This window comes from Zonotrichia albicollis, chromosome 5 (genome assembly GCF_047830755.1).
Source record: "Zonotrichia albicollis isolate bZonAlb1 chromosome 5, bZonAlb1.hap1, whole genome shotgun sequence".
Lineage (NCBI taxonomy): Eukaryota > Metazoa > Chordata > Aves > Passeriformes > Passerellidae > Zonotrichia > Zonotrichia albicollis.
The window spans coordinates 70,578,094-70,590,587 of NC_133823.1; the positions used below are offsets into that span (position 1 = coordinate 70,578,094).

General features: G+C 41.3%; 1 long non-coding RNA gene across 13 annotated transcripts in view; it reads right to left on the reverse strand.

The window, feature by feature from the left end:
• Positions 1–12,494, reverse strand: part of LOC113459103 (uncharacterized) — a 202,898-nt gene that overhangs the window by 39,684 nt on the left and 150,720 nt on the right. For 9 of the 13 annotated variants that reach the window (XR_012580579.1, XR_012580577.1, XR_012580574.1 and 6 more), the window contains one exon: positions 89–918. This is a non-coding gene — a long non-coding RNA (uncharacterized LOC113459103). The remainder of the gene's footprint in view (positions 1–88; positions 919–12,494) is intronic. The other 4 variants (XR_012580573.1, XR_012580578.1, XR_012580575.1 and 1 more) reach the window with 4 other exon arrangements.

The following is a 12,494-nucleotide window of genomic DNA, read 5'->3' on the forward strand; positions in this document are numbered from 1 at the left end:
AGAGCACAATGTCATGCAGTGCTTGCTCCTCTTCCTGCTATCAGCAGGAAAAAATAACACCACAAGAGACAAACTTTGAAATTCTCACCAAACATGAAAGCAGGAGGGTTTCCTGAGTCCTGCTCCTTGGCTTTGCATTGCAGTTGACTTTTCTGGCAGTGGTGATACCACAGAAGGATAGCAGAGATTTGCATGTCTTGGAAGGCTCATATGTGTGTATCTGCACAGATATTTGTGAGCTGGATGCAGAAAAAGGTTCATTAACTTAGAAAATGTAACCCAGTGTACACAATTTACAACTCCTCAAGTCTCACAACACAAATATTTCAGTAGAATAATTCCAATCAGTGTAAATCCTGGGCTTTTCACAGAGTAACAGCCTCTTCAAAATGGCAATAGCAGCTGACCTCTAATAAAATATCTCCTGGCAAATTGGTCAAATGTCAGTCTGGCACAGCAGTTGCAAAGGGAAGGTCTTGTTCCAAAATGTCCAATATTTTCAATTATTCTCACCTCAAACTGCATCAGTGACACACGAGAACTGGGCCAAAGGAGGGCCCACTGGTGTAACAGAGCAGTGAGATTTCCAGATGATGCAATGTGACATGACACGACTACCACAGCTACTGCAAGATACACAGAGGCTTAACTGGTATAACACAAAACAAAATAATAATAAAAGAAAGTGGTGAAGATAACTCCAAGCCAGAAACACTGAAGTGAGCTGAGAGGCTCTGACCTGTGTGACCTGCCTGAGCAAACCCAGCACCTCCCTGCAGGACCATTTATCCAATACCAACTTTGAAACTGCATCCTGGAGCAGCACCCCAGCAGCTGTGGGAGGAACAGTTGTGCAGTGTTGTGCCTTCCCAAGTGACCACTTTTCCATCTTTAGCATCTTCCACAAATATCAACAACCTGAAAAATAGTGGAGATTGCCAAAATATCAGATATCTGAATCCAGTCAGAACGAGACACTCCCAAAAACATTTCCAACACACTGAACTTCACACACACACACCTCCCCAAATACCCAGGGGAAAATTTTTGCATGGGACCAAAGGAAAAATGACAACAATGCCTCAGGCAGATATCAATGGTCACAGAGTTCCATGTTAAGGAGCAGATTTAGGCTATTTTGGTGCCCACAAAACAACCTGACCATGCTCAAGGGACAGACTGCCTGAGCACCATATTAAACTACTGTTAGCAAAGCAGTTGCATCAAGAGAGCAAATAAAGCAACTAAAACACATTTCTGGAGTAGCACAGTTGACATCTGCAGACCCACCCAAACCAGGCATTCGTCCCAAAATAAAAAATTGGCAACCAGCTATGAATGGTTGCTGGTCTTGACTTTTTGTAACTCCACTAAAGAAGCACAATATAAATCTGCAACCCTGTATCCGGACAATAATTGGAATACATCAAGAAAAAGCTTGCAGTCATTCCAGATGAAAAAAAAAAAAAAAAACCAGAAAAGGGGAAAAAAGAGAGATATTTCAAAATCTAAGAGTGCTTATAAACAAGGATGTTACTTTCCCCTTTCTTATCCAGAACCACCCCTAATTGAAAGGATCAGTATCTAAAGCAACTGGTGCTGCCCTGCACATGAATCCCCTTTGCACCTCTTCCCTCTTATTTCTTCAGTGGTTTTATTAACATTAGTGACTTATCTAAGTATTAGAATGCTTGGCTGCTTGGAAGCTTATCAACAGCAAATTTTATGGGCTGTTTAGTGATGGAAACAGGAGGAGATGGAGCTCTCCCCCCCAGCTACCTCGATATGGAAGTCTTCAAGAAGCCATGGAATGTGCTCTCTGGTATTTTTGGTATCTTTAAAGTGTCAAGAGTGCAGAATTTCTCTTGTCAGTTGTCACAGTGTGAGTCACAATTAGAGACATCTGCTGTGCATTCACCTCCCCAGGGGCACCGCTCGTTTTTCAGCAGCTTCCTGTTGTTGACAGCACAGTTCCTCCCTGTATCACTCTCCACCAGCACCCATGCTCCTCGCAGACATTGCAGCAGGCTTAAGCACATTTCCCTTGGGAAAGCCCTTCCCCTTGTTTTGCTAGTGATTGGAAAAAATATAGAATGTTGAGAATGCTCTGAAGGCAGAGGCTGTGTTTCTAAATGAACTGAACAAATTCCATCCTTGTTTTTTTTTTTTTTTCAGGAGGACTCAATTGTTTTTTGATCTCTTTCAAAAATCTCCACATTTTCTCTACATCCAATTTTCATTTCAGGCAAGAGAGCAGCTTGAAAAATGAAATGTTATTTGTGCTAAGTCCTTGTCAGTAATTGGTGTGAATGGGTGACTAATACTACCAAAATATTATTCAATTAATTTTTCAAATACTGAAAATAATTTCAAATATTAAATTTTAGATGAGGAACACACTGCCTTCCATTCCTACTCCACCCAATTAAGAAAACAGTTGTTCTGCAAGTTTTTCACACCAAATCCTTAAACTGAGGTAGACTGGCCATCCCAAGCACAGATCATGCTTTGTGCCTGGTTAATGTCTGGACCATGCAGAAACACCAACCACCACCTAGGCTGGGTAGGGCTGCCTGAAGCATATATCTACCTATTGTGTGTTCTACCTATTTTGCCCCTCGGGACTAGAAATTTTATTTTCTTAGGTTCTGACCAAATCTCTGATTTGAGATTCTACTTCCCCCAAGAATCCAGCTTTCTTGGAAGGATCTCCATTCCTGCAGGAGCATAAGATCTTAGATATTGCCAGTTTCTGTAGTCCTTCTTGCTTGGTCTTGGTCCCGTGCTTCCCTGTTATGTCCCCTACACAAGGAGCAGCCCAACAGAAAATTCCAATATTCAACACAATATAAAAGGCATCTTCCACAACGATTATTAATTTTATGCACATAACACTTTTTCCTGACCCTTTAGGGCTGCTCCTGGGCCTGGTTCCTGACCTGACACTGGTGAAAACCACAAATGTCCATGGGGCTCCCCCACTCCAAATAAAGTTGTAAATCATCTCTTTTGTTCCACATCCTGCCAACAAATATTGCATAACTTTTTTTTTTCCTTGTGATTTGCTGGGATCTTTCCAGAGCCTGTGTTTGACTTCTCCCAGGAACAGACTCTTCCTTATATATTCACAGTGCTCCAAGCACAAGTTTATCAGACTCCAGCTCATGATGCATGTGCACTCATTCAGCCACAACACGTCAATGGGATGCACAGAAGCCTTTCATTTGCCTTCTAAAATCAGGACAGTGTAACAGCTGAAATATTTCTCACTGACCCTGGTCTTCAACACAAAACTAAACTTCACTTTGCTATTTCAACATTCACTCCACCAGGATTATATTTAAGGTCAACACAGTTTGGGCCCTGGACCCAGACCGCTTAAATTATTCAAAAAAATATGAACCCACGCCAGTTAAATCAAGAAAATATGTTCTAGAAAAGATAAAACACATCCTCTGTTTAAAAACACATTTCCAAAAAGCAACTCTAAACTCATAAAACTGTTATGAAATCCACAGCTCCTCTAAACATGAGGAGAACTCTCTGCAAGCTAGAATATTAACTCATATTTGTTGGGTAATCTAGTAAATCCAGATGGGGAGAATTTGGAAAGGAAAAAATGGATTCTTTCAGTGTTACCTCAGATTGTTCATCCATTACACAGCCCAGGCACGTATCTGCGTTGAAGGCTTTCAATGTTCCACAGCTGAATTCTCACTTAAAATCTGCATTTGCTGAAGGCATGAAAACGTGGATTCAAAATAGTCTCTACAGGATCAATCATGGAGCTGCCACTAAAAGGCCTTAAAATGCATTTGCCACTCAATAATTATTGTTCCAGTAGACTGTAGCAAATTATTTTTACAGATTACAAACCCACTGCCTTGGCCACCTATTAAACACAATCTTCTTGGACCAAAGAGCTCTTTCTGATAACTGTTGTTCTAAAAAGTCAATACAAGTCAAGGTTGGGTATTTTCCATTTACAAGGCTTGGAGAACTGGATATGACAGCCTGCTCATCACACTTCATTCCTCTGATCTTTGTTTCCTGCTCATTCTACCAGTAACTTCAGTCCATTTTTGTACAGTAATTTCCCAGCATTTTAATGATGGAACCATAAGCAAAGCTACACAACTAAATAGTTTATTTTTAGCAAATAAAGCTATGTGTTTGTACCCTGGGTCATACCTGCCAGAAGTCGCATGTTTTTAAAAGGAACATCCAGCCATAAAGAGTAAGATGTACTTTGAAATGAAATTTAAATTAAATTTAATGGAAATGCACTCAGTCCTTTGCAGGAGAGCAAACTGGTAGTAGGGTGGATTGAAAAACCAAAATCATACTGAGGGACAGTATAATTCTTTTCAAGCAAATCTGTTTAATGTATAAAAATTATCGTGACTGAAGGAATCTGGTTTTGCACTGAAAACCTCCAGCATAACATCACAGAGGGACCTGAGGCCTTGCATTTTAATTATTAATTTCATAAAGGATCCCAAGAGCAATAGAAAGGTCATGAGAGCTGCTCCAATCCATGGGCAGTTAAGCAGGAGAATGCTTGGGTGCCCTTTAGCCTTTGAGTGTGCTGCAGGACAGGGGGGTTTGGTGCTAAACGACAAATTGAGTTAGAAATATTTAAGTCATAAACCATAGTAAATCTTTTAGCACTTGAAACACCATGAGACACTCCAAGCTGAGAGCAAATGAAGTGTTAGTCTATGCACGTTTAAAAATGCACAGAGGCTGTGTTTACTGAATTATCCATTTCTTCACTATTTCTCCTTTAGGAAGCTGACATCCAACAGTTTCCCACCAAAAGAAACAATTTATGAAAAGTGCCTCTATCGTGGGTTAAGAAAAGAAAATAATATGCATCTCTCTGAAAGCAAAATAATGCAGGTTGCAAAGTCAAGGACAGCTAAATTAGGAAGTGGCAGATTTATGTGTGCCTGCATAACCTCTGCTTGGCCCTCTTGTAGGTCCTGTGCCCCAAGTGAGACAGAGGTCCTGTGGAAAAAATAGTATGTGATTATGCAATTAAAGACTCTATCTTAACACAAAAAGCATCTGAATTGAGGTTCTGTTGGCATCTGTGAATATAACATTTCATAACTTAAATTCTGGGCTTTGCAACCTCAGCACAGAGTTTCTGTCAGGTGATATCTTCACATGGCTTTTATACATAGGTGCAAATTAATTCTAGCCAAATTACCAAGACTTTATTGCCACACAACAGTTTTCTCCTTACTGTGAGTTGAAGAAAGAAGAATATCAGGACTCATCTGTAAAAGATGCTCCTCCTGGAATGGGAAGAATAGCTGTAGCCCTTGAGTGGAGTCAGCAGAAACTTCATATAAAATTGGTTCATCTTCCCTTGTTTACTGGTCAGTGTTATGATCAATATCAAAATGAGCACACTGAAATAGATTATTGCTGCCTAGATGAATCTCACCATATGCTTGGCTTTTGTTATCAGAGACCTCTGAAATGAGAGGGAGATAAATTGTTTCTTCCTAAAAGCCTGCACAGAATTCCTAAGGAAGACTCATATGGACAGGAACCTTCCTACCAAAAGCCTTCTGACCAACAGGACTGCACACTCCTGGGAAGGAGAAGGTTTGAAGGAATTGCCACCACACCACCACCACCACTTCTTCATGCCAAGTCCCCTGGGGCCTGTCCTGTTCTGACACAACCCTTTCACAAGAGAGGAGAGCAAACTTTTTGCTTCCCTGCTAAAAGCAGACAGCAGAATCCAGCATAAACTTTGAGCTGAATTTGAGTCAACGTAGTTCTTGTTATTTTAATCTCTCCTTTCTTTGCTTTATGGATTTAGTCAGGGAAATCAAATATTGAAAAAGCATGTTAAGTGCAATGCAAGCTGAGACTGTAAAAGTGCCAAATTGATTAATGAAGTTACTATAAAATTTGCCACACTCTTTAAGTAAATGATGGTATAAAGTCATCACCCTACAGAATAACAGAAAATGTCATATATTTCTGAGTCATCATAGTTGCAGAGAGTCATCACTTTTCACTCCCTGACTTTGAAACTTCTAGAACCTTAGACCTCCTTCAGTATATATGACATTTTTGGATTAAAAGTTAGACAAAACCTGTGTATTCTGAAAGTCATATGAACAAAAAAAATGCCTCTTGAATCCAGATCCTAAATGTCTAGCCAGGAATAAATGTTTCCTTACAGATTTTTAAATACTTGGGGGAAAAAGTAAAAAGGGAAAAAGAAAGGCTGCTCAAGTTTGGAAATATTTCTATAACAAAAGCTGCTCCAAAACATTGTGTGCTACAAAAGACTGTGGCAAACAGTATAGGTGCAATTAAGACATTGTTGTCTTGACAACATCATGCAAGAAATGAAAGAAGCACTACTGTTTCATGAAAGCAAGCTGCAGTGCTATTTTTTAAATTCAGAATATTCCACTCAAGGATCTCAAAAGCATCGCTCAAAATGAATGAGCCAAATAGCTATCAAGGGGAACCAGACTTCAGTTTGAGACTGCGGTGTAAAATCCAAACTCTGAAAAACCAGTATCAAGCAATGCTACATCAGGACAAACCACTAAAGCTTGCAGGAGCTGTGCTGGATGTTTTGGGATTAGCTGTCCTGCAGTGTTCATTTTCATGGATAACTATCACTATGGAAAATGGGAATGCTGGGGTCTATCACCCTTACCCTGGCTTTCAGCAGGCCTCACTTTTGCCCATATCCTCTTGTGATGCTAAAATTGAGAAGGGATTTAAGAAAAGTCCAGGAGTAACAGCTGGACTTCCCAGAACAGCAGATCCAGTGTCATGGCTGTTACCCAAGTGATCCTTGCAGGACAGGGAAAAGTCCTGTCCGTGAGGAGCAGATGGAAGAGAAGCAGTGAGGGCTGGATCCATTAGAGGTTATCACAAAATATTCCACGCTGCCTGCTGCAAGCCCTGGAAGCCTTTGGGCCCAGATGTAGAAGCTCCAAGGAGCCCAGAGACCACTTCTGGGTGCAGAGTGGAATGTGCACCGTGGTGCCAAGAGTGGTCCCACCTGAGAAGCCATTTAGCTGTGTCACTGAGGTGCTGCAGCACAAGAGCAGAGCTGTGAGAAGGAAACACCAGCTCCCACCCAAAGAGCAAGAGCTTTGCTCTGCTAGGGAACAACTTGGGGAAAGGCAGAGCCATCAGCTCTGGGGTGTGCTTTGTGCCCCACAGGCAGCTTGACAGAGAAGTCCTCAACTTGGAGAATGCCTCCAGTTCAAAAGATCCCACATGAATGTGAGGATACACACTGGCAACAGCGGGGTCCTTTGAGGTACATTTTCCCTCCCAGCAATATTTACCTAAGAAATTTCATGCACAGAAAAGAACAAGTGAAAGGAATATTCAGATACATGACAGGAACAGTCTTTACTGCAATTGCTTTTTCAGCCAGCACTTTGTTTTCTTTTAGTGGAAGCCTGACAGTCATAAAAAGCCATTGTAAGTGCAGCCCACTGAGAAGCAAACCACAGCCCTGCCTGCAATGCTGAGGCTGGGATCATTACGTTGTTAGTGTGCCACCCGGAATCCAGGCAATGCATCTGCTTGCTCTATTAAATTAAAGCATTTCCTGCAGCAATTGAGGAAGGATAAAGAAAATAGGTGCTATTATAAAAGTGTTGTGTGATTGGCCTTGTTTTCTGCAAGCCATTAGGACATGGCAGCTTCTAGCTTGGAATTGCAGGATCTCTCATCTCCCATCCATTACCACCAGGACATAAATGAGAAGGGCTGGAGCCAGCAGTATTGCTGTAGATATACAAGCTGCAAGGAGGACAAGGATCTGTCTCTAGTGGTTTTCACTGTTTCAGCTTCCCCGGGTTATGTATGCCCTGCACTGCAGGTTTCTATCTCCCTGGTTAGTCATTCTGTGTTTCAGCCACTGCCCTTCCTGTGGGACCCTCCTGGGTGTCTGCTTCTCTCTGCATTTGATAAGGAGATTACTTGGAATGGAAGTAGACAGGCACAGGTGGTGGGACCACCTGCTACAATCTCTTCAGTGCTTTTGCATAGTATAATAGTGCTTGGATTTAACCTTCATATTTCCTTTCTTTTTTTTTTTTAACCTAAAGTTAGCTTTCAATTCATTTATTCAGTGGTCTGAAAGGAGGAATTATGATGAAAGACACTATTCCCTTGGTCCTGGAAAAGCAATTTGCTAGAATATTGTTCCCAGGACAACAAGCTCATCCTTTGTGTTATTTCAAAACCTCTGGCAGGAACAACAAAACTGCAACCCAAAAGCTCTTTTTAAGGTATTTATCCTTCCCTTCACTGCCTAACAATTTCATGTGCCTTCTTGTCTGACTGCTCCTGCCAGCTCCCAAATTTTATGTGGCCATCCACAGCAGTAAAAGCGTATCTCACTCCCTCATTTGGCTGTGTTACAGCCTCAGAGGGTATCTACAACAATGATTTACTACAGCAGAGGGTTTCTTCTGAGTATAAAATAGAAGGCTCAGTTTGGTCAGGCTCTTGTTTACACAAATAATCAGAAAAAAAAAAACCAAACCAACTAGTGTTGATTCTAAAGAAGCCACATTTTCCATGAACTTGCTATTTTGGGACTGAGAGTCAGATAGCCTCAGTCTAGCCCAAGAGGGAAGAAGAAATCCATTAATGGCATGGCAATCTAAGAAAGACAGCTGAACACCAAATTTAAGTGGGGCTTCATACAGCTGGAGTCCCAATTAGAATCAGCAAGAAAGACCTGAAGCCCCAAAGTACACTGACAAGGGGTATTTAGTACACAAATAATTTTGAGACTGATACTACAGCTTGCAGCCAGGGGAAAGAAATATTTTCTCAACTTATTTCATATTTAGCCTTTTTAATCACAGAAACACTTTTTCTATTTCTGGCAGTAACATTTATGCTAGATTTTAACTAAAAAAATCTGCCTAAATCACTTGCTTAAGGTAAGGTTGGGTTTTTCCTGCACATTGTAGAGAGCATGAGCAAACTGTGAGGTCATTTTACGGCATGTATCTCTGGGAGCACAACCAGAAGCACCAAATGCAAAACAAGCCTCTCAGGTGCACTTGTCCTGAGTGCTCTTTGGGGCTTGGCACTTAACAAAAGGGAACAGTTTTATAATGTCATTTGAGAATCTGGAGATGGAGACGTTATTCCTGAGCTGATATGTTAGGCAACTTGGTTTTCATCCCAGTGTTTGCTTCTGCCTGCAAAAACTTGGGGTAATTTTTATTCCCTCTCTCAGCTTTAAAAGAAAAATGCCAAGGCACATTATTGTTCATTCCTGAGTGCTGCTTCATTTGAATTTAGGCAGGATGTCCCTCTGTCCACGGAGGTGATATTTTGTAGTCAGATGCCTGCAGTGTTTCATTTGTGATGTGCATGTTGTCTTTCACTGGGATCCCATAATTTTCCCCTGGAATTTACTCAACCCTCAGCTCTTAAATTGACAGAAAATTGGACTGAGGAAGCCAACAGTGACAGAGCTAATTGAAAGCACTTATATCTTTAGAGTACAGCAATGATGCAAAGCTTTACCTGTGGTTATGGAGGGAATGTGTGCAGGCTCTGTTTCACAAAGAAGCACTGTGTATGCCATTCTTCTCAAGAGTCTGTCTTTTGTGCCTTCAGTACCTACAGGAGTGATCAGGAATGCACAGAGTTTGCATTCCTGCAGATACATTATCTGAAAGTGTGGCCCTTTGTTTGCTTTCCTCCTGTTTTGTTCTGTTAGTCCTTCATTGTAAGAGAGACCTGTTTATACATTCCATTTTTCTTGGTCTTCTTGGCACCTTGCGGTCAAACACTGCTCCAGACTGATCCCCTGCTTTACAATGCACTGGCAGCACATCTATGTAAGAACAGACAAAAGAGTGTTCTTGCCATCTGATGATTTCATTTCTAGCTCTCCAGCACCTTTTGTTATTTCAGGGTATTTTTTCCTGGTGGGAACGGGCACATTCAGCTGTTGTTTTCCTGCTGAAAGCCCGTGTGGAAGAACTTCCCTGTTGGGTTTTTTTTGGTTTTTTTTTTTTTCCAGACATGTCTTTCAGCATGTTTCCAAAGGCTTGGAATCAGCACATTGTGTTGTGACATGTGCATACTTGACATTGCTTTGTTCTCTGACTTCCTTTTGCCTGCAATCTTTAGGAAGTTATCTTACAATTAGAAAGGAATTTTTTGTTATTGCAGACCCAGCATATTGTCCTCTGCCATCTGCAAAGAAGAAAGCCTGGAGGAGCAGGAGGGAAGAAAGTCATTTTGGTATTTTTAACTGCCTGAGCCACGTAGGAGTCAGTTCACTGCATAGAGAGTGACTGCAGCTCTGACTCCTGCCAGAAAAAAAAAATGCATTACACACTACAAACACCTTTGTTATTAAATGAATTAAAAGGAATGCAAGGGCATTATGGTAACCAATGCAATTTGATACATCCTTTTTTCTGTGTTTTGCTCTTGATTAGTGAGTCTCTTATCATGCAGCAAAAGTGATAAGGCATCTTCTTCCTGAGAAGTTTACAAAGATTTTTTTTTTCTTTTCACATGTGCACCCTTTTGTAAAGGAACTCTGTTCATTTCTTCTGTAAATGAAGCTGGTAAAAACAAACAAGTTTTGTATGATCTCAGTGGTAAATACATTCATATTTAGCTGACTAAAAAGCACAGATTTTTCAAAATTTTATGGTGTTTTCGTTTTTCTTCTTGTATTTTATTCATCCACCTCCTAGAGCAGAGACAAGAGGACAGTTGGTTTTGAACTGCTTCCCTGTACAGGCAACACAGCTCATTTTGGGCAGGAGGGGAAATCTTGAGAGCTGTCTCAGAAAAACTCCCACATGGAAAGCCCTGCTTTCCCACAGCCCAGTCAGGCACCACCTGGCAATACTGAAAACACCTTTAAAATGGTAAACACACTGAAATGCTCACCATTGTGCCAGAAAAAAAAAGAGTTGGAGTAGCAATAAGAGCCTGTGCCAGGAAGAAAGCAGCCATACCCATGCTGATGTAACATGGAGACCTTCTCCATTGGAATGATGTCTGCAGCCAGCTCCTGACTTCGGAAAGGAGTGAGGGACATACCCTGCAGTCAGACAAGGTTCCTTGCACACTATGGTGTCAGGCATGTGTGCTACCCCTCTCTGAGCATCAGCTTGCTCTGGGTGTGAACACTCAGGTTTTAACTTTACTGCGTTATTTCATAATAGATGTGTGATTTAAACAGCACTGTACAGACAAGTCTTGGTCCATTGTGAGAGAGGTGGGGAGAGCATCTCCCTAAATAATATTCCGAGTAGCTTTTTCTTTATGTGCCATAAAATACACAATGTAATGCTTGGAACAAAGATTTTGGTGTCAGGAGGCCCCATCTTCCTGCTGAAGTGGAGAGATATTTTTCCTTGGAGTCAGTAAAAGTGTAATAAAACATCTGCTTCAGGCTTCAAGACCCAACCTGAGGAAACAGAGCTTTTTACAGACACACAGAAGATCTCCAAGCATCAGCAAGGAGTCTCTGCCTTTCACTGTGCTGCCTTCTCTCCACCAAATCCCCTAAAAGACCCCACTAGAGCACACCCACACGGTGGAGGGTGACAGAGTGACACCCAAACAAACAGCAGCTGGACTGATTTCCCAGCTGGATTCTGCAGTGAGCGTGGGTGCAGGGCTCTGCCGGAGCTGTGAGAGCAGCCCCAGCATTTGCAGCCAGCAGAGCAGAGACAGTGCAGGATTTCCCAGAGACGGATCGGATGTCGGAGCACCGCAGCCCTTGGCTCTGGACAGACAGGCTGGGCCCATCACAGGAAGCCCGGAATATTGAGCAATTATTCAACCCCTGAGCAAGACAGGGCTGTTTAGATCCCAAATGGTAAAGGGCTGCTTGGTTCTTTTCATTAGGAGCTCTCCCTCTGCAATCTGTCTCAGATCACTGCATAGCAGGGAGAGTGTATGTCAAAGTCTGTGCAAGACTGGGAGCTTGCAGCATAACGATGAATAAAGTGTAAAATATATATTTGCCAAAAATACAGGAATCATAATGCACGTAGCTATAACAGAAGGAAAGAAAATCATGCTGGAAATTCTAACATAAGAAAATCAACAAGAAGGAAATGGCTAATCCTTGGGGAGGAAAGAAAGGCTTTTTTTAATGTTAGAAGTTTAGGGTTTTCCTTGTTTATGGCAAAAAAAAATCCATACAATTCAATTTACTAACTCCACAATCTAAGGATTAAAATGTATGGAATACAAAACCAATAAGAGCAAAGAGAAAATTATTCTCCCCTTGCAAATTTGCAAATTTCAGTCATTCAGTAAATGCTTTCTATTATTACAATATAAATGGCATTGTGGGTGCTCACTTATGACAACCATAAAAATTGGAAGTTTGTATAATGTCCTCTCCAGCATGGGGCACATCAGATGAGATTCCTTACATATTAAATAATTTATCTGTAATATGCTTTCCACACATAGACATCCAACTT